At 47.0% G+C, this 22153-nt stretch overlaps 1 protein-coding gene and 1 long non-coding RNA gene across 6 annotated transcripts in view; one reads left to right on the top strand and one right to left on the bottom strand.

Annotated features, from left to right (window-relative positions):
* Window positions 1–22153, top strand: part of LOC110479572 (acid-sensing ion channel 2) — a 407232-nt gene that overhangs the window by 128787 nt on the left and 256292 nt on the right. The window lies entirely within an intron of this gene.
* On the bottom strand, window positions 972–9690 carry LOC146765235 (uncharacterized). The gene is made up of 2 exons (XR_014950235.1): window positions 9491–9690; window positions 972–1236 (listed from the first exon to the last, which is right to left on the bottom strand). It is a non-coding gene; the product is annotated as an uncharacterized LOC146765235 (long non-coding RNA).

The following is a 22153-nucleotide window of genomic DNA, read 5'->3' as shown; positions in this document are numbered from 1 at the left end:
TCATGAGCCTATCAGGGAAAATGGGGAGGGGGGAATAGTACAAAGGAACAAATGGGGGTGTCGAGGGCAACAAGACAAATACAGAACTCTCTGGAGAAAGGGCTAGGGATAGGGAGGATTGACGACTTAGAAGGGAGGAAGTTAGGGAAGGGCTTGGGAAAATTGGCCACTGGGAAGGGAGGGGATTAGGGAGAATAGGAAGCGAAAATGGATTCAAAGCAAAACACACCACAACAGGACTCTATGACCTTAGAGATATTTTCCACATTTAATTATATCATGATTCTGTGATTCTAAGAGCCAGGACAAAGCCAGAGGAAGCAGCAGCATGAAGGACACTTGGAAATCACATATAAAATTTGCAAGAGTTTTTATGTGGGTTCTTAACTGGCACGGACAGGGATTATGAAACTCGGTGTTATTTCCTTGGCTCAGACTTTGGGAAAGTGTCCAGGCTTTGACAGGAGCAGTGTCTTTTAGTCTGTCTTCAGTTGATCACCTTTCTGCTGACCCCGAAGCCCAGGAGAAGCTCAGGTAATTATTTTCAATTGTTTTTTGGGAAGAGCTGATTTAAAGTGACGGAGGCCCTAATGAAAGCTGACCAGCTTTTCAAATTCGAAATGAAAACCCTTTGGCTTCATTCCCCTGGGCTAGAGAGGGAACATTGCAATTAAAGGCAGGGGAAGAGAGAGGAGCAATTAACAAAATTCCTCCAGATGGGCAATTATCAAAGTAAAGCAGCTCTAGAGTAGAAATTCAGTTTTGTGGAGCAGTTCCCTAAGCAGAGCATGGTGCAGTTCATTCTCTTGCTCTGTAAACTAATATAATTTTAGGATTTTGAAGAACAGATTACCTCCTTTTGCTGTTACTCTAAAAGCAGCTACTGCAGTCAAAGCACTGTTCCAAGGCTCTTCTCAGTAGATGCTGCCAATTTATCCTGGAAGAATACAAGTGACAGCTCTGCAGCTTCATGACAAAAGTTTAATTTGGCTTTACATAGCCCTGATTTCAATTTACACAGAGAAATCCTGCTCCAGTCACTCGGTGTTTCTTATCAGGGCTGATTCCACATTGGCTGAATAACTTGTGAATCTCCTGCAGCTGCCTCGAGTTTGGCTCAGGGATGAGCTGCTCCCTCCCATCAAACCACAACCAGCTTTGTGACATTTCTCAAGGCTCAGCTTGTCTGCACTTGGCTTTTTCTGCAGTGATGTGGAAGAGAAACAACTCCAGATCCTGCATGGAAGAGGAAACAGAGAAATGGGATGTGATCCACCTGGCTTCAGGAATTTGTGGAAAAAGAAAAGAAAAACCCTTTGGGCTTGAATATTTAGTCTGATTTGAACTGGGGAATCGTGGGTTGGGAGGGACCTCAAAGCCCATCCAGTGCCACCCCTGCCATGGCAGGGACAGGCTGCTCCAGCCCTGTCCAGCCTGGCCTTGGGCACTGCCAGGGCTGCAGGGGCACCACAGCTGCTCTGGGCACCTGCGGTGGTTTTGCATGAGAGGCACTCATGAAAGCGATGCAAAGTTTCCAGCCACTAAAAAGCTGCACACGCCTCTGTGAAAAACACGTGAAAGAGGAAAGAAACCCGAGAACTTCCTCTTTCTGTTCCAGAGGTACCAGGCCCGGGCCCCATCACCTCCCAAACAGAAAGCGGCGAGTGCCGCCGAGCCCAGGCAAGGCTGGACCAGCGCGACCGGAATTCCACCGCCCACAGCCGCCCAGCAAGGGCAAAGAGAAACCATCAACCCCCAGCCACAACTCCCACCACAAACTACTGAGCCTGACCAGAGTCAAGTAACCATCTACAAGCATCGAACAAAAGACTAACTCTTGCACTTCTTCAATCCTCCCTCAAGTTAAAAAAAAGAATACAAGCAATATAGAAAAACAACTTAAAAGTGCCAAAGTCAATGAAAAAGTAGTCAAGTTCCAAATAAGAAGAATAAAGAGATATCTTTAATATTAGACTAAAATCCTCTTATAAGGATAAAGAAAAATACTCTTTTCCCTATAACACATAAAAAAACAGGGAAATAAGTGTTCAGATTTTCAACACCAAATGAAAAGCCTCCATACTAAAATAAGCAAATATTAAAATAGCTATAATCCTATAAGAAGTTTAAACAAAGAAGGAAAGAAAGAGAAAGAAAGAATAAAGACCCTATACTCCCCCAAAAAAGAAAAAAAACTCTATTCACAAAAATAAAAATAATTTTAGAGATAGATAATAGAAACCTTTACCTTTAAACAACTCATCTTTGAAACAATACCCCATAAATTAACATAACCCATAAGCACAACTACAAAAAAAAACCTCATAGAAAATAAGAAAGATTTCACAATAAGAAATTTCCCCAAAGAACTACTATTCGTAAAACTAAAAACCACACAGCCTGTAGCAGGAACTCCCCTGTGAACCCTCCCTGTGCTGCTGGTGCTGTGTTGGGTTCCTTTACCTGCCCTGAAAGCAGCACTTGGATCCTGGGACCTGAGGGCACAGCAGCAACTGCAGGGCAGCTCCTGCTCTCCCGCTGGGAAGCACAGCCCAGTGCTGGGGAAGTTCCAGAACAACGGGTGTTTGTCCCCTTTCTTGCTCTGGTTGCTCCAGAGAATCCCTTCCCAGCTCCACAGAATCCCTTCCCAGCCCAGGCTGGACAAGGCTTGGGAGGGGGTGGCACAGGATGGGCTTTGAGGTCCCTCCAAACCCAAACTGTTCCGTGATTCTGTGACTCAGAACTGGGATCCCTGTGCTCCTCCTGTGCTAGAATGGGACAATTGCTGGCGTGTTCAGTGCTCCAGTTTACACCAGTGGATTGGTGACCCCTGTGGGAGTTCCCTGCTGCAGCAGGAATTGGGGATATTTGAGACACTTCGTGCCAACGTTGACGCTCAATTTGCACTCATTGGAGTTTCAGTTATCAGTCTCCAAACCCTCCTGGTCTGAACGTGTGTTTGTGCTTGTTCCCATCCCAGCTCTTCTGAACAATTCCTGTCAGTTGTGAGAAGGAGAGCTGGTGCAAGTACATCATTAAATAGCTGGAGAGGAAAGGGCGGCCACAGTGACCTCAGTGCTGGCATTTATCAACTTCCAACCTTCTCCTTTGGAATATTAATGGTTCCTTAATGTACAGTTTACAGTGGAATTACCTCTGTACACTGAATGCTTTGCAGAACACACCATAAATATTCCATGGAACAGAATGGATTCATAGAGTGTAATATTTATCTCTGAAGGGGCAAATCTTACCCAGGTGTCACTAAGTGGTAACAGACTCCAGGGTTTTTCACTGTCTCTCGCTCTTATCCTTTATGTGATGGTTTTATTTTGCAATGGTATTTTGTACTTCCTGTATCCAGAAAGAAAATTATGAACAGCTCAGTTCCTGTGGGACTAGAGGGAGGATGTAAGTGGTGGATTACAGGTTGTAAGGGAGCTGTGGAACCTTGACTGCAAAGAGTTTTTCACTTAACAAAGTCAGGCTCTCCTTAAAGGAAGGATAAATCTTGTTCACTGGAACAGAATATAATTGTTCCATCGAACTGTTGCTGCAGTGCTTTAAACAGCTTGGGGGAAGGAGAGGTTTCTATCCAGCCACACATTCCCACCAGGATCTGGCAGGGGAGGGGAAAAACCAGCAGAGATGGAGATCTGTGAGGGAGGAGAACTGCTGAGCTTCCTGCAGCTTGAGGTACAAACAAATAAAAAAAAGCTTTTCAAAGGTTTGTGGTGCTCTGTTCTGTTTTGATGAGCAGGCAGGAAAAATAAGGAGAGGCTGTCCCAGCCCTTCCTGAGGAAGATGTGTTACTTGGGGAAAGCTTGGCCAGCACTGGGTGCAGTGTCTGGGTAAAAGAACGAGGCCAGAGTTCTGATGTACAGAGACTGCAGAGGTGCCATTTGTCACCTCGGGGGCTCTCTGGGGCAGGGATTTGCCTGTTCAGGGCTTGCTGTACTTCCCTCAGCCCCTCATAAACCAGCCTCTCTCCTGTGATGATGTTACCAGTGCTGAGCTCTCAACATGGATGCTAAGCACAATTAATTTGTTAAGTGCTTTGCTCTTCGGATGAAAACTGAATTTTAAGTATTGCTCTGTCAAATTCCATCTCCTCAGTCCTGCAGCTGAGGATATCTAGATGAATTTCAGGCTGATGGATTCCCAGCATGTCTCTCTGTAGTGTTCTGTGTGGATTAGTTTTACAGGCTCTTAATTCCATCACTCCATGTGCTCCTTATGCAGAATAACTGCAAAGCTGTGCAGACTGAGAGGGGATTCCTTGGGTAAATGCTGGCCTTAATTAAAATGACTGGGTTTCCTTTGCTTTGTGCAGAAATTTGAAAGCCACAGAGGATCAGAGTGGGATGGGAAGAAAAGGGCATGTGTTGTGAGGGGCTGGGTTTGGGTCCTCCCTGTGGTGCTGTTTGGTCCCTACAAGTCACTCCATGGGCCTGAAGTGCTCCTCACACTGAGGGGAATGTCCAGTGCTTGTTCAGGTGATGAAAAGCTTTGAATAAACACCCTGTGTTTGCTGTTAACACGGAATTAGTTCTTTCTGACATGACTTTACAAATAGGAATAATTCTGCCGGTTTTGTTGAGGACCTGGGGGTTGGGATTGCCCCAAGGCTCACAGACGGAGCTGCACATGGATCACTCATGGCCTGTGTCAGCTCCTGGTGTTGCACTTGGTTCTGGTGATCTTACTATGGGATGTCTGAGACTGACACCCCTTCTAATGGCAATGAAGAGAAACAGAATCGTGGAATCATGGAATGGTTGGAGTTGGGAGGGACCTTAAATACCCTCCAGTGCCACCCCTGCCATGGCAGGGACACCTCCCGCTGTCCCAGGCTGCTCCAGCCCTGTCCAGCCTGGCCTTGGGCACTGCCAGGGCTCCAGGGGCACCACAGCTGCTCTGGGCACCCTGTGCCAGGGACTCCCACCCCCACAGAAGGAATTTCTCCCCAGTACCCATCTAGCCCTGCCCTCGTGCAGCTGCAGCCATCAGGACACTGAGCATTGGCATAGCTCTCAAAAAACAAATCTATTCAGACTCTTTCCTTGTTGTGGGGACCTTCCTCCCCCATTGGCTGGAAGAAACATCCAGGAAAGTCTGCCCAGAGACTGAGCTTTTCCAAGGGAGCCCTGGTGGGGAATGCAGAGCAATCCATGATCTCTAATGGGTTCTCAGAGAGGGGCAATGCCTGTCAGCCTGAGGTGACAGCTCCCACACACCCTGTCCTGTGGGTACCAGCTCTGTCCCACACACACCACACAATCCGTGCACAGCTCCCACTGGGATCTGCTCACAGCCATGGAAAGGAACAGGAATCACTCTGCAGCTCCCGAGCTGAGCTGCTCCCTGGGCAGTTTCCCTTCCCTGACTCAGGATCTCTGTGGATGAAGAAAAACAGGATCAGCCCTGCCCTGAGGGCAGCAAGGAGCTGTCTTCTGACATCTTCCATTTCCTCTCCCATCCTCAGCTCTACCACAGCTCTAATTTGCTCACTGCTAAACGTCTGCACTGATATCAGAAACTGTGTGAAAAATCTCCTCCTTTGGGACTCTGCTGCTTTGAGCCTTTGAAGAGATGCAAACAATGGAAATCAGGAGTAAGAGATGGAGATATCAGAATGACAATGCAGTTATTAAAGACCTGAATCCTGCCAGGGGTCTGTTCTCTGGATAGAAATTAAGATGATCACAGGAACACTGAATTAAATGGAACAGTCATGAATGAAACCTCACAAAAGGCAGACACTGATTCCTGCACCTCCACAGAGAAAGGAAGAATTCTGAGAGTGGATAATCAGTCATTCTTATTGTTTCCTCCACACCATTCCCCTGTTCCACCTTCACCATTCTTCAGCTGAGTCTGCCCAGGGAAAACAGGATAAATACTGTCTTTGGGAGAGCAAATGCTGCCAGAGCAGTGCTGAGGTCTGGAACAGGTCCCCGTGGTGACACAGGGACATGAGGTGTGAAGGGTGCAAAGGGAGGCAGCATTTGTGGGCACAGCAAGCCTGCTCAGACACAGGCTCAGGTGTCTGCAGCATTGAGAAAACCATCTGGAAACCTCTCCCAGCAAATTGTCTCTCACATTCCCACTGGAAAGAGGTGTGACAGCTCCAGCAGCTCAGGATTCATTTGACACCTCCTTTTGCCTGACAAGCTGTACATGTGGGGCTTTGGGGCTCCCTGTATCCATAGGGCTGGATCAGTAGCTTCCTTCTGGACGGACAGCCTTGTACTGGATTTACTGATTTGTGTTGTGAAGATGTCAAAATGAGCAGAAAATATTTATTATTAAGTGCCAAATAAATTTACTTGGCTTTAGGAGAAATGAAGGCAGTGCCTGAGCAGAACAGGTCAGTAGGTGATGATGGAAGAGGAGAGAGCAGATCCTAGGAATTCAAACAAGGACCTGAGGGAACGGCTGGAGCTGTGCCAACAGGGTTTAGGTTGGATCTCAGGGAAAGGCTCTTCCCCCAGAGGTGCTGGCACTGCCCAGGCTCCCCAGGGAATGGTCCCGGCCCCGAGGCTGCCAGAGCTCCAGGAGGGTTTGGACAGCGCTGCCAGGGGTGCCCAGGGTGGGATGTTGGGGTGTCTGGGCAGGGTCTGGGATGGGACTGGGTGGTCCTAGGGGTCCTTCTCAGGTCAGGATATTCTGTGATTTCATGAGTGGAGGAGATATAACAATTTGTGGAAATTGTTTAGGTTCATAATTGCACCACAAAGGAACAAGAAAATCTCTATTTTTCATGTCTCTGTGTTCAAGAGCAGAACATGAGTAGGAAATGAACTCCTTTGGTAATTCTGCTTTCCAGGGGCCCATTAGAGACACAGTCAGATGCTCCTCTGCCCTCACTTCAATGGATCACAAATCCAGGGAATTCCTTTCCCATCCTCTGTGCAGGGAGACAGATTTAAGGAGCAGGTCAATAGGAGCAGGTGGGAATGGGACACAAAGGACATTTTCCATTGTGTGTAACTGGGATAAAACAGCTCTGGGAACTGCTCAGGCACTGATCCCACTGCCAGGTGAGTCTGTTCAAAGGAGTGGAACAGTGGCTGGATCCTCCCTGGCACTGACGCCTCTCTCCAGCGGGGCCATTTGCTCCCTTTGAAAGGAAGGGTTGGGCTGCTGCTCTGGATGTTGGGGCCTGCAGTGTTCCCAGCGAGCGAGGGAACAAGCCGGGATCAGGCCAGGAGCCAGAGGAGCCTGCGTGGGGCAGGGCAGGCTGGGGAGGCTCCTGGCAGCTTCGGCAGCACTCGCGCCTGGCAGGGCCTCCTGTGATGAGGATGAGCTTCAGCAGCACAGGAAAGGGGGGAAATGCTTTGGGAAGCTTTGGACACGTCAGATACAGCGAGGCTGACTTCTAAATGAAATCACAACCAGCTCTGATCTTCAAACTTTGTAACTGTGGCCCTGTTCCTTCCTTTTTACTTTTGTGGTATCAAGCAGTTCTTTTGACAGCACCATCTCTACATCAACTTTGTTACCTGGTGTTTGCCTTTGTTATCTGGTATTTGAAGTGAATATCCCATTATATTGTTTGGGAATAGTTCTCAGGAGTTCAGATTATTTAAAGCTACAAAGCTTCCATGAGAACTGAATTTTTCAGCTCAAGTCTAAGTCAGTCACTAAGTTCTTACTATTATTGCAAATATCCTCTCCTGCAATGTTGTATGGAGTGAGAAATTAAATCACTTAAACTCATGAACTGAGAGTTTATTCCTCATCCTAAATTTGCCTTGGCATGTTGAGGGGATAAGGGATGTGCAGTTCTGAATGTGAGATTGTAATCATAATTATTGTTTTCAAGTACAAATACAAAGAAAAAAAAAAGCAGAGATTGCAGTTGTTTTCTTTGGTTCAATGGAGTAAAAGCAACAAACGCTTGATTCTGATTTCTATTGCTGGAAATTAATTCTGAAGGTCAGAAGATGAGTAAATAGTGGAGCTGAAAAGATTATTTTCTAGTTAAAAATCTTTGAATTATAAATAGTAATTCACTGGTGAGAAAACAACAGAGGAGGAGGTTAAAGGATAAGGGGAAAAAACAGATTCCGAAAACTTCTTCACTGATAAGCTCATGAACATTTGCCATGTTTTAATCCCAGTGTTTTACTTCCTACTCTTTCTTTTAGATGTTTCCTTTTGCTTCCTACTCTTTTTTTTTTTAATTCTTCCTTTAGCTAGAGGAAATGAAAGATGGGCAGAAAATAAAGTGTAAAAATGTATAAAATGTAAATTCAGTATTTCATGGAAACGGTAGGAGGAGAAAAAAGCTATCCAAACTTTCTATTTATAAACTGGAGCTGCTTGTCAAGGGCCCTTCAAGCTGCTTTCTGCCAGAATTCCCCCACAAACCCCCGCAATGGGAGGACAGAAGGAGTGTGAGGGCTCTGTTCTGTCCCAGGGTGGTTCAGTGTGGGATTACTTAAAATCAGAGTGTTTTGGGCACATTGCAAAAGGCAGGCCTCAGAGACAGCAGGATGGTGATTAGAGCTAAGCAGTAGCTGTAAGATTTGCCAGCAGAAGAATTATACAAGAAGTAGAAAGAAAGGACAAATAGAACAGTGGCCTGTGTATTAATGCTTAGGTAGAATAACTTCCTAAGTTGCAGAAAAGTATCTCTGGTGAGATATTAGGAAGTTCTAAGCTTAATAATAGAGCTCTGTGCATTATATCTTGAGGCTTACAAGCAAGTATTGTATTCGAAATTAGCAAGCATTGTTTTAACTAAAGCACACTACGTGTGCTTATGGTGATTAGATATCTAATCACTATAATGTCACACAAATAACGTGTGACTAGTCAAAAAGTTTATAAAGTAAGTTGTAACATTAAGTTCTTAGTCTGTTGCCTGATTGTGAGCTACTAACATCTTCCCATTGTCACAACCATGTAATGAGACTGATGCTAAAAAATAAACAGCTGGAGATGCGTTCCACAGCAGTCCCATCCCGTTTGTAACTTATATATACCCGCTTAGTTCAGCCCTTCCCAGCCCCGTGATTCGGTCCCGGGGCCCCCTGGGATAGGGACAGCGATCTCGGGGCCCCCTGGGATGGGGACAGCGGTCCCGGGCTCCAGGGCACAGCCCGGCCCAGCCCAGCCCCTGCACTGCAGAATCAGCAGCACTGCAGGGAGAACGCCCAGGCTCGGCCTTTCCTGCAGAGCACATGGACCTGCCTCTGCTGCTGGGAATTCCTGCTGGAATTCTGCTCCCCTTTCCCGGCCCCTGGACTCGTCTTTGCCAAGAGACAGCGTGGAATAAACGAGGGACAGGATTGCCCAGACAGGGCTGGACTCTCTCCCTGGGGACATTCTAGGAGCATCTGGACACAGTCCTGGGCCATGGGCTCTGGGGTGTCCCCGGTGGAGCAGCAGCTGTAGAGTGTCCTAGTTTAGGGGAAATTTGGGAGAAAACCTCTGAAAGGAGCCCCCAGAAAACAAACCCCCACGGCCCCTTATCCCCCACCTGGTTCGAGAAGAATTTCCTCAGAGAGACGTGGAGAAAATACTGTTTATTTAACAAACAAAACACTCCCCAGCACCAGAAAATGAACAACACCAGGTGACAACAGAACTCTTTCAGCACTCTGAAGAGATGACAAATCCAAAAGTCTCTCCTGGGAGTGGCCGCCGGGTCTGGGCGTGGGGATTGCTCTGGGCACTGGGGATGGCTGCTGCAGATCACAGAGCGCAGCTCTGGGTGCTCCTCGGTGTTTCCAGGTCCCACTCCAGAGCAGGTTGGATGGTATCCAGGGAAGGGAAAGGGAAAAAATGGGACTGTTCAGCTCAACTAACTAACGAGCAAAAGCAAAGGCAAAAGCAGAAGCAGGAGCAAAGCCAAGCCAGACAGCACCAGCCTCTTCTAGAGAACAGACCATGGGGGAGGTGAGGCGGCTGGTAACAAGACAAAACAAACCTTCACTTTCAGAGTCAGTCCTGAAAGCACAGAACAGAATATCAGACATACACAGAACACACGACTGGGGATACCAGCATCATAAATCAACCTAGGACATGAAGTCATTGTGCTCCCTTCCAGCCTGACCCATCCTGGTGTAAGTGACACCCCTCAATAAAATTCCCCCATTGTTTAAAGGGCAAAGGCTCCCTCTGCTCTCCCAGGGAAGGATGTTCACAGGAGTTTTGGGGATATGAACCTCCCTCTTGGCACAGGAATTCAGGCCTGACAGGTGTTAGGTGTTGGATATTGGGAAGGGATTCCTGGCTGGCAAGGTGGGCAGGCCCTGGCACAGGTGCCCAGAGCAGCTGTGGTGCCCCTGGAGGCCTGGCAGTGCCCAAGGCCAGGCTGGACAGGGCTGGAGCAGCCTGGGACAGCAGGAGGTGTCCCTGCCATGGCAGGGGTGACACTGGGTGGGACTTAAGTGCTCCCTACACCCCCAAGTCTGTGTTAATGTGATTTTTGATTGAGTTTCACTGGCAGTTTACTCATCGTTACTTTGCTAGTCTTATTTTATTTCCTCTAGGATAGATAATTCCCTGCCCATTCTCCTGGCACCAGAGGAACAGAGCCATCCTAATTATTGTGCTCTGCCAGCTGATGAGGGCACAGAGAATCATGGAGTCATTGAGGCTGGGAAAGACCTTTAAGGTCATCAAGTCCAACCATGACCCAGCAGCACCACCATGGTCACCACTGACCTCTGTCCCCAGGTGCCACATCCATGCTGTTTTGATACATCCATTGCCCAGGACAGCCTCTTCCAGGTGATTTGCAACCCTTCCCATGAAAATTTTTCCCTGTTATCTAATCTGGGCCTCTGCTGGTGCAACTTGAGGCCATTAAAATAAAAGGCCATATAATAAAATTAATACAGCAGAGAAATAAGTATATATATATATATATATATATAATATATATATAAAATAAGTAAAACATATATATATATAATATAATATAAATATTATATCTATTTTAATATATATAATAAGTATAATATATACATAAATAAGTATATTATTATATTATATTATATTATATTATATTATATTATATTATATTATATTATATTATATTATATTATATTATATTATATTATATTATATTATATTATATTATATTATATTATATTATATTATATATAATAATAATTTCTCGGCCATAAGGCAGAGAAATCTCCCTGTGCCTCAGGGCCTGGGGAATTCTCTTCCATCCCACGTGCAGATGTATTTTGTGCTGGAACCTGGCTAGGATCCAGGGATAGCAGCAAGGTTATCCTTCATGGCATGGACAGGAGTCCCATGGCACAGTGCCACCTCCTGAACAGATCACTGCCTTGCCAGCCATGGCAGCAGGAGCCACAGGCACCCTCCCAGCGTCACATGCAGAGGGAAGAAGGGATAATTTCCAGTCACATCCCTCCTTTTCCTCTGTTCCCTGAGTTCTGGCCCGGTGCCACTCCACTCCCAGATCTTCATCAGGAAATTTAGCAGAACATGTAATGGTGTAACAAATGGAATGTTTACATGGTTAATTGAAAGCACTTTTCTCTGGAGGCTAATTACAGTGTGAGCCATTAAATCACAATTAAGATTTGTTTGAATATCCAAACAATTATGAATTTCCTTCCTGGAAAAAGTGCAGCACTCCTGGCTGGGCCAGGCAAGTACCTGGATTTCAGTTTTTGCAGGAGTGCTGAGCCCTTTTCCCACTGGTGACCTGTCTAGCAAACCAAACTCCCCCATCCTGGCTGACCCCTGAAACCTCTGAGGAACTTGATTTACTGCCTGGTAGATCTCACATCTTCCTAAATGCTGGGGTAAGGGCACCAGTAGGAACTACAGATTCTGTTGTTTGCTGGAACCAGCTGATGCTTCCAAGTCTCAGCCTTTAAGGAAACCATTTCTTACACTCCAGAGGATTTTGATGCTCTCAGGGTTCGTAACCTTGTGTCACCCTTTGTGTAGCTGGGCACTGGAGATGGAGTTCTGTCCCTGAGCCCATGGCACTGCAGCTTGGGTGTGTTCCATTTGTGGTGTTAAACAGTGGCCTGACATAAAAGTGCACTGAAAAAGAGGAGTTGGGCTTTAAGGTCCCTTCCAACCCAAACCATTCTGTGCCCAAATGCCATTTCCCTTCCCGTGTATGGGGGATGTGCTCTAAGGAAAAGGCAGGCGGGCAGATTGCCCACGTTGAGCTGGTAATGAGTCCCTGGAGTTTCTGAGGGAATCTCTGAGAGGATTCACCCATCAGACAATACCCAGGGATCCAGGAGCCAGGACAAGGTGAGACACACCAAACACTCTGCTGGCCTGGCTGTCACCCTCACAGGAGGGGGGAGGTTCTCCTGGAGCTTTCTAGAAAGGATAGCTAAAGACTAGCAAATTTGGGAGGCTTTATTTAAACCACAACTTTCCCTTCTATTTGTGCTTGCTGCTGACAACAGTAATTCTCCTTTCTTTTCCTTCTGTGAAGGGATAATTTGATGGTTGAGTAGAGAAGGCTACAAGTGACATGTGAGGATTTAAAGAGCCGAGGTGAAGCTGTTGTAAGGAATTCTGCAGCAGCTGATGGTGCTGGGCTTCAGTGCAGGGAAATGCTGTGGGGATGTGCTGTACATGTAGATATTTATATTATTTTTCTAAAGAAAAGCTCTGAGTCTAAGGAGGAGTGGCTGAAGTAGCTGGGAAGGGGCTCAGCCTGGAGCAAAGGAGGCTCAGGGCCCTTCTGGCTCTGCACAGCTCCTGCCAGGAGGGGACAGCCGGGGGGTCGGGCTCTGCTCCAGGAGCAGGGACAGGAGGAGAGGGAACGGCCCCAGGCTGGGCCAGGGCAGGCTCAGGGTGGATGTTGGGGGAAATTCCTTCATCCTCATTCCTGCTGTGGAGGCCGGTCCATGGTGGGGTTGGCAGGAGCTGCTCTGTAGCACTGGAAGGTTCTGGGGAGGTTCCTCAGACCCCTCTCCTTGGTGCTGCAGGTTGGCAGCTCAGGGCAAGAACCATTTGTGCTATTGGGGGGACACAGAAACCAAATCCTGTGTGTGAACTCAGCCAGATTTCCTGAGTGTGTTTTCAGTGAGTGTGGAATTGGGTTTTAATTTTAATTTTCCCTGAGTAGCTCACAACTCTGCTCTAGCACTGTCATTGCTATCATCCAGGTAATTACAGACCCATCATGGAAAAACAGCATCCCAAATCCAGTTTAATATTAATCTGTGTCAAATTTCCAGTGACAGCAGGGAATATTGAGGTCATTATCCCCTATCAGCAATACAGAGCTGGAAAGCAACAGGCAGACATTGTCTTTAGATGGAAAAAATGTAACCAGCTCTATAAAATGTCCAGTCTTGCACATCAGGACGAATTTTTTCCTGGAAAGGGTGGTCAGGCCTTGGAAGGGGCTGCCCAGGAAGGTTTAGAATTCCAGGCCCTGAAGGTGTCCAAGGAAGGACTGGATGTGGCACTCAGTGCCCTGGGATGGGGACAAAGTGGGGATGGGGCACAGCTTGGACTTGATGGTCTGGGAGGGCTTTTCCAGCCTTTAAGACTGTGGGACTCTGGGATTCTGTTGCCACTGCAATTTTTAAAGATTTTTCTCTGAGCCTGCTGCCTGCTGGCTGTCACAGTCCCTTTGTCACATTTTCCTTTCACTGACAGAGGTTCAAATTGAAGAATGAAATTTAGACAAATGAACCAAACTTTGAGGAAGATACTTTAAATGCTGGGGTTAGAAGGAAATAATTTCTAGTTCATCTCTGAGCAAAAGGAAGGAGCTGGAACTGCCCTGTTTCCCCCTCCCAAAGTCTTCTGTCTTATCTGAGCCCCAGCCCCTTTGGCCAATGGTGATTTTGGGGTGTGGGCTCAGCTGAATGCAGCTCTGCTGCCCATCATCCATCCATCCCTCCATGGATCCATCCATCATCCATGGATCCATCCATCCATGGATCCATCCATCCATGGATCCATCCCTCCATGGATCCATCCATCATCCATGGATCCATCCATCCATGGATCCATCCATCCATCCATCATCCATCCATCCATCCATCCATCCATCCATCCATCCATCATCCATCCATCCATCCATCATCCATCCATCCATCCATCCATCCATCCATCCATCCATCCATCATCCATCCATCCATCATCCATCATCCATCCATCCATCCATCCATCCATCCATCCATCCATCATCCATCCATCCATCATCCCTCATCTATGATCCATCCATGATCCATCCATGATCCATCCATCCATCCATGATCCATCCATCCATCCATCCATCCATCCATCCATCCATCCATCCATCATTGATCCATCCATCATCCATCCACCCATCATCCATCCATCATCCATCCATTCATCATCCATCCATCCATCCATCCATCCATCCATCATCCATCCATCCATCCATCCATCCATCCATCATCCATCCATCCATCCGTCCATCCATCCATCCATCCATCATCCATCCATCCATCCATCCATCCATCATCCATTCATCCATCATCCATCCATCCATCCATCCATCCATCCATCATCCATCCATCCATCGTCCTTCATCCCTCATCCGTCATCCATCATCCATCTATCCATGATCCATCCAAGCTGATTCCTACAAAATGGGACTTTGATGTGGGGAAACCCTGATCTAGCCCAGACTGACAAAGCAGTTGAAAATTAAAAGAAAAATAGAGCAGCTTTAATTTTCCTGCCAGGGAACAATCCAGGAAATTGCTTTGTGTGGATTGAGCATCAATTTGGACCCAAACAGTCTCATACTGCAGGGGAGTTGCTGCAGTTGTATTTTGTGCCTCCTATTTTTTTTTTTTAAACTCCATATTTTGGATAAAATTTCTGCCAAAAGCAATTTCCCACCCTACCCTGTGGCCGTGAGGATCCCTGCTGCTGTTTGGGCACCAGAAAGCCTCATGACACATGAAACAGATCCAAGTGCTTCTGCTGCTGGGTTTGCCAAGGGAAGAGCAGAAGCCACCGGAGCCAACAGGCACAGCACAATCAGGGATTCTCATTCCAAGCTCTCAGGACTTTTTGCATTTTAAAGCATTAAAATGCTGCTGTTCTTCCCACAGGAGGGGGATTTTGCATGCCAGTTCACAGCTGCTGTTGTGTCAGTTTGCTCAGACTCTCCCGGTTCCTGGTGGAATGAACACAGCAATGCAGTCGTGCAAAATTGGGATTGCACTGAGGTTTGGGGAGAGGGGAGGGAGACAAGGACAGTTGTCACTGCCCAGCACAAGGTGTGACTGCACCAGGAGAAGAATGAAAGAATCCTGAAGTTTCAGAATGGTTTTTGTTGGAAGGGACATTAAAACCCACTCATTTCCACCCCTGCCATGACAGGGGCACCTTCTACCATCCCAGATTGCTCCAGGCCCTATCCAGCCTGGCCTTGGACACTTTCAAGGGTCTAGGGGTACCACAGCTGCTCTGCACAACCTAATCTTCCACCTCACCTCCCCTTAGCAGGCTTTGTCACTGATGTTCCTCTTCCTAGAGCCTCTTTACAGACAAAATCCTTTATAAATGTGTGAAGAAGTAGGAGAGGGCAAAGGGAAAGTTCTTCACTGGGCACTTATTGTATAGAAAATGTCCAAAATTGTTCACAGAAACAAAAGTGTTCATTTTTCTCCTTTTGCACTGGGAAGTCTGAATGTCAAATTCTCCTCTGGCATAATGGGATCATGCAGCCCGAAGCAAAGAGCAGTGGGAATTACTCCCTGTGCAACTGTCCAGGATGATCTTCAGGATTTGCCCAGAAGACCAATGCTCAAGTGCTTTGGGACTCTAATTGCCTTTGCCTGGACTGAGAATTTTGCCTCAGTTTGTAAAATCCAACTCAATAACAGCAGTCTGATCACCTCAGCAATACTGGGAGCATTTTTTCTGCCTTTATTTGTTCATAGAGGACCTTTCTTTGTTCTTCAAAATTATTAAAGTTCAATTATTATGCAGTCACAATGTGTTCAGTGTTGCTCTTGTATTGGAACCTCAGCTTCATCAATATTCACCACTTCCCAGACTGCTGCATTTGTTGATTAAATAGCAATTTGGAGATCTGGAGATGTCTGATGAGAGAATATTTATTGTTATCACAGAATCCCAGAATGGTTTGGTTTGGAAGTGACCTTAAGGACCAGATCCATGGGCAGAGGCACCTTCCCCTGGAGTGGAGGGGCAAAACCACCTCCATAAGGACTTTAAGGATAATAAAAATAGGTTAAAATAGGTTCCCACTGTAATGTACCTCTTTGATTTGGAAGGACTCTTCCCACTCTGGCTGTTGAAAATGAGCTGATGTGCTCAGGATGCCAGTGGGAACTGGATCTTCCCACCTTTCCCTACCATGAAATGATTTGGCTACAAGCAAATAACTTTATTCCCCTCTCCATGGGCTTGCTTTAGGCCTTGCTAAAGCAGGATCCTTAGGGAGCCCATAAACATTTCTGGTTTCAGGTTCCAAGGTCCCAGAACAGTTCCTGCACTGAAATCTGGTCACAGGCTGAATTTCTGCCATTCCCTGCCAGGAGAAGCTCAGTAATCCACCAGAAATCTCCAGTGGTCTCAGTTATTGCACCCAGTCAGGTCTGGGGGTTTCCTCCACTCCCCAGCCCCACAGCTGGGTGTGCTCAGCCCCCACTGGGATCCCTGCCTGGTTCTGGGATTCACCTTTCCGTACTAAACCCTTCAAGGTAAAGGACTCATGGAATGGGAAAATTACCTCAAAAATCAGGTTACTCCCTCCAAAAGGACACAACTCCTCCACATCCTGACCCCTGTGCTGCCTTGGAACCAGCACTCCTTGGAACCAGCATTCCTTGGAACCAGCATTCCTTCTTGTTCCTATTGATCCCATGAAGAAGTGATTGGCTCCTCATGATGAGCAAGTGTTAACTGGAGTTTCCTTAAGGGCAGAAGTGCCAAGCTAAATATTTCAAACCTCCATAAATAATTGAACCTTCTCTTCAACAGAAGGAGACTGGGGCTGTAATTCCCTTTCTCAGTGAATGATCTCTGGCCTTCTCGATGCAGGGAACTCACCTGGGAGCCACAGCTAACTCAGCAGCTGTGCTGCTGGGTTTATTTCTGTGCCCAAGGCAGGTTGTGTTACTTCTGCAGGTGCAGACACAGAGCAGTTTCACATTTCCCTGACACAGGGCTGGGCTCCAAGCAGGGAGCTCCTTGCTGAGGTTCAGGCAAATCCCTTAGGCTCTGCCATCTGGGAGTTGTGATTCTTTGTGGATTTAGTGAGAGATGGGGAAACTGGGGCCTTTACGAGTCACATCTTCATGGCAGCAAAAGGTTTCTTTAAATATTCATTAATATTCTTTGTCAAAATTAAAGGAATATAAAGAAGGGTGATGATGACATCACTGCAGGATTTGGGAGTCCTGGAAAGACTTGGTAGAAGGTGGAGGCTAAGAAGACACACAGGAGAGAATAAACTCATTTCTTCCACCAGCAAAGGCTGATTTTGGCTTTTTTGAATGGCAGAGTTCAGGAGAAGGCAGGAGGTGGAGGAGGATAAGCTGGACCCCAGGTTTAAATGTACAGCCCATATAGGCCTGACTTCCATAAGCCAGGAGCAGGTTGGGACCTCTCTCCTCCTACTCTTATTCCAGATAGCTCTGGGAGGAGGAGTAGGAATTTTTTGTGGAGACCAACACTGAAGAGTGCTCCCAGCCCAGCTGAATCCAGCACTTCCTCTGAGCCAGTAAGCCCCTGGTTCCAAATGCCAGGCTCTGGACTAGTGCTGTTCCTTTAATTTACTAATTAGGTGGGTTCATTGAAGCAGCTGGGGTTGTTTCTGCCTCCTCAGCATTTTCTCACCAGACACTGGGTTCTCAGTAGTTCACAAAAAGCTACAGAAACTTTTTATGTCATAAACTGTGGGGTTTTCTTTGAGGTCTTGTGAGGAATTTTCCTCAGGTTGTTTGCTAAGGAGCCTTCCAGAGGTACAGTCCCAGCAGAGGATAAATACCCCCATTATGCTGCCACTTGGCAGCACTTTGCTAAAGACAGGGAAATATTTCATGCTGAACTGTAACAGAGAGAAACCTGTGACCCTGCTGAGCTCCTTGCCTCAGACTTGTACAAATTCTGCGTGGGGAAGAGGAGAATTGGGCTGTTTGGCTAAATCAGGGCAGGAAAGCTATGGGAGCTGCTGTGACAAGATCAGGACAGTTTGGCTCACAAAGCTCTTGACTGTGTAAGACACTTCTGCCTGAGGCTGATTTGTTTGGGGTGCAGGAGACAGGAGCAGTTTGGAGCCTGGGAGTGCCCCTGGAAGCGTTAAGAAAGTAGAGCTGTATATTCCAAGCTCTCTAAGTCAGTATTTACAGTGAGCTCCTCTGGTTCAGGCTTTGGCTAATCCAGAGAAATGAACTCTCTGGTCCAGATATTGCAGGTCCCAGTCTGGGATTTGGTGCTGCTGGAGCCCTGCCTTGCTGCCCAGCACAGCTCCGAGGTGCAGCTCCAGAGTTTGGCACTCCTGGACTCGCTGAACACTGTTCAGCAGAGTGGGATTTGGTTCCCAGCTGTTATGTGTAGTAAACATAATTTGCGCCGTTCCTATTGGAAACTGATTTACAAGTAAGAAGGTACAGCTCCCCAGGAGATGATGGGCCATGGCTGGGGAGATTCGGGGACCCCAGGTGCTGATCAACGCCTGAACGACCCGGGATGGATCTCATGGAAATCCTCGGACAGATACATGTGAATGCAGCCTTCCCATAAATTTCATCAAGGGATTCAGCAACTCCAGACACTGAATTGTTCTCCCTCATCACCAAAAAAGAAAATCTTATTAACGTATGGACTCTGAGTAGAAGAAAAGACTGACTGCCAAAATCTTGGCCTCAGGCAGAATTTTCCCTATAAAAACCTCTTGTGCCAGGATGGAGGTGTGGGCATGGAGGAAAACCTCTGCTGAGGCTGACTCCTTGTTGCATACCCAAGGTCAATCCCCGAGCTCGGCACTGTGATTTTTTTTCCATGGCTGGCTAGATAGAATTTGACCGCTAATAAAACTATTTTTATTTTTAATTTAGCTGAATAAATTTTCCTTTATAACACCAGCCGATGTTCTCTGTCCCCACGCTGGAATCACCAGGTGCTGCTCCCTTGGCACTGCCTGCCTGCCCTGTTTCCTTTGCTGTGCTTTGGTTCCCTTGGAGACGAGGTTCTTTGTGCCTCTGATGGCATGATGGGCTGTTTGCTCAGCCCACAACTTATTTTTCATGAATCATCTTGGGATGCCTTCCGGCCTGTTATTTTTTATGAGGATTTCACAGCTCATGTTTGCCCAGTGTTTGGGATGAATGCTCATTAAGCTTATCCTGATCCTCAGGCAGCCCAGTGAGACACCTCCAGCACGTGCCTGCTTTGCAGCACGTAATTCCAGTGGTTCCAAGGGAATTCCCCACTCAGATCTTTAAAGACAGACACAACCACGTGTAATGTGCTCAGCCGGGGGCTTTGTTCTTTACAGGGCAGCTCTGAAATAACAAATTGCAGTGTTGGCATTGGCTGGGGAGTGGTTTCTTCCTGTGTCATTGGGGATTGGGCAGGTTCAGGGCCTGAGAAATCACATTTCCCTACCACTCATGGTATATCCAGGCCTATTTTAAAAGCTAAACTGCTGGAATATTTCTTTTTATTTGCTTAAGGCTTGTGTTTCCATCAAAATGACAAATACAAAAATGAAGCATTTAAAGTGAAGGAAAGAAGACTTTATTTAACTTCTCAGCCAGGGTATTAAAAAAACCCAAACTGCAATTCTCAATAGAGACAAGGTCCAGATCCCATCTCCAGAGGAGTTTAGGAATTGTGAGGGAAACCTTGTATTGTCAAAAAATCAACTTTTCCCCAAAGCATCCCAATTTTGGTGAAGGATTTTTCATTCAGAGAAGTGTTTAAATCAGGGAATATTTGACTCCATCCAAACTGTGTTTTAGATAAAGGTATTTGGGTAAAGGTATTGCCAAACTTGGCAAATATTCGGATTGCTGAATCTCAGAATCATGGGTTTAAATGAAATATTGGGAAGGGATTCCTGGCTGTGAGGGTGGGCAGGCCTGGCACAGGGTGCCCAGGGCATCTGTGTCTGCCCCTGGAAGTGTCCAAGGGCCTTTGAGCAGCCTGGGACATTGGGAGGTGTCACTGGGTGGGCTTAAAGGTCCTTTCCAACCCAAACTCATTTATTTTAGTGGTGAAAGATATTCCAAATAGAACTCCAAACAAAGGAAGTTTCTCTGAGATGTGGAAAATGAACACCAGAAATGCAGGAATTGAACTTTTGCCGGTACCTCCCCAGTGATTTCCACTCTTGCTGACACAAATCCACTCCAGTCAGTGGCAGGATTTGCCTGGGGCTCTTTCCTGGAGCAGTCACTGCCCTGGTCAGGGGCTGTGGGTTGGCTCTGAGTGCAGAGGGTGATCAATGAACCAAATGCTTTAGAGGAGAATTGAACCTTCCTGGTTTTGGGGGGCTTGGTGGCTTTTTATTTCTTTTCACTTCTGTAGGTAGATATTGACTTATTTTTTAACCTTCTTGTATGATTTGTAAAGGCTGTTGGCTTTATATTTGCTGTAGAGGAAGAAGAAAGGAGAGCAAACAAGAGAATTGCAAGCACAAAGTGATTTTTCTGATGGAGCTGTAAAGACAAACAAAAGGAAAGCTGGGGATACTGTCACTGAACTGACACCAACTTGTTATCAAAGGAAACACCATTATCAGAGCAGTTTAATACAAATCCTCTTGTCTTGGCCTTTGTAAGAAGGGAGGATTTAGAACAACCATACCACAACAGCAGGAACAAAAAAAAAATCCCCAAACCACCCCCCAGCTGCTCGAGAAACAAAGGGTGGGGACTCTCAGCACAGTTGAGATGTTTCCACTGATTGCACACAAAGTCTGCTCTGGGGAAGTGCCCAAACTGTCCCTGGTGCTGATGCCACAACATCTGTGGGGTCCCGGCATCTGGGCATTGCCAGGGATGCTCCCAGCACAATTCATCTGTCCCACTCCCATTCCCAAATGAAACAAAGCCTCTGGGAAGGGATCAGAAGAAGGCTCCATAGCAGGAATTGTGCTTGGAGCTAATGAGATACTGATTGTGGTTAATTAAACACCAAGTGATTGCAATCCCTGCACACTTACTGGAGGCAGTGGCAGCTGCTGAGCTGCAGCCTGGAATCACCAAGTCAGTCTCACAATTCTGAATATTTATTTGATTTGATTTTATTGAATTTAGATTTAAGCTAATAAGAATGCGGTGCTTTCCCTCTGGCATTGTATTGTTCCTGGAACCATAGGGTCATGGAATATCAAGAGTTCTTGCTAGCCAGGCAGGGTGGGGTGATGGAGAGAGGACAAGCAGGCGTGGCATGGAGCGAGCGCAGGCAGGGCGAGCAGCAGGGCTGCAGCTCCTCCTGCACTGAGGGTCTGCATCTGTCCTTGCTGCTGCTTGGTTGGTTCCTGTGCTTTTGTTAGTAATGGTTTTTACACAGTCAAAAACTCCACTTGGTGCAAGTGTATGTAGCCAGGTAGAGCCCTCCAGAAGGGACACATCTGTCCTGCCAGGCCCATTCCTGTGCGGATGGTTTGAGGCACTGAGTGGTGCCAGGGGTGTTGTGGAGGGAACCGCCTGTGGTGTCAACAGTGAACGATCTCCTCTCCTCTCCCGAGCTTAGAGAGGGAATCAGGGAAAGTGAAAGGGAAATAGGCTGGTGGAGTTCTGCCCTTCCATGCTTGAGAGAGGCCCACCAAGAGTGAGAGGACGCCCACACCTCCCACTGTCAGGCAATAGAGGGGCACCTGGCAGATGAAGGGGACTGGAAATGGGTCCCTGCTCAGGGAGGTTATGATAAAAATTCATCCTGACTCCCATCCCCTAGCCAGGTGCCACTTCAGAATAGGTGTGAGCCCCTGGATCCAGAGGGTCAGCCAGAGGACGTAGAAGAAAATGATCTGCTCAGTGAGCCTCCCAGTAATGATTCATCTGTCAGACAGATCGCTACCTCTGACACTAAAAAGAAAAGAAAGGTGATGGTAGTGAGTGACTCCCCTCTGAGGGGAGCAGAGGGCCCCATATGTCAGCTGGACCCACCCCAGAGAGAGGTCTGCTGCCTCCCTGGGGCCCGGGTACGGGAT

This window comes from Lonchura striata, chromosome 27, assembly GCF_050655825.1.
Source record: "Lonchura striata isolate lonStrDom1 chromosome 27, ASM5065582v1, whole genome shotgun sequence".
Classification (NCBI taxonomy): Eukaryota; Metazoa; Chordata; class Aves; order Passeriformes; family Estrildidae; genus Lonchura; species Lonchura striata.
Note: the sequence above shows the minus strand (reverse complement) of the source record. Positions and strands in the feature narration are given on the sequence as shown.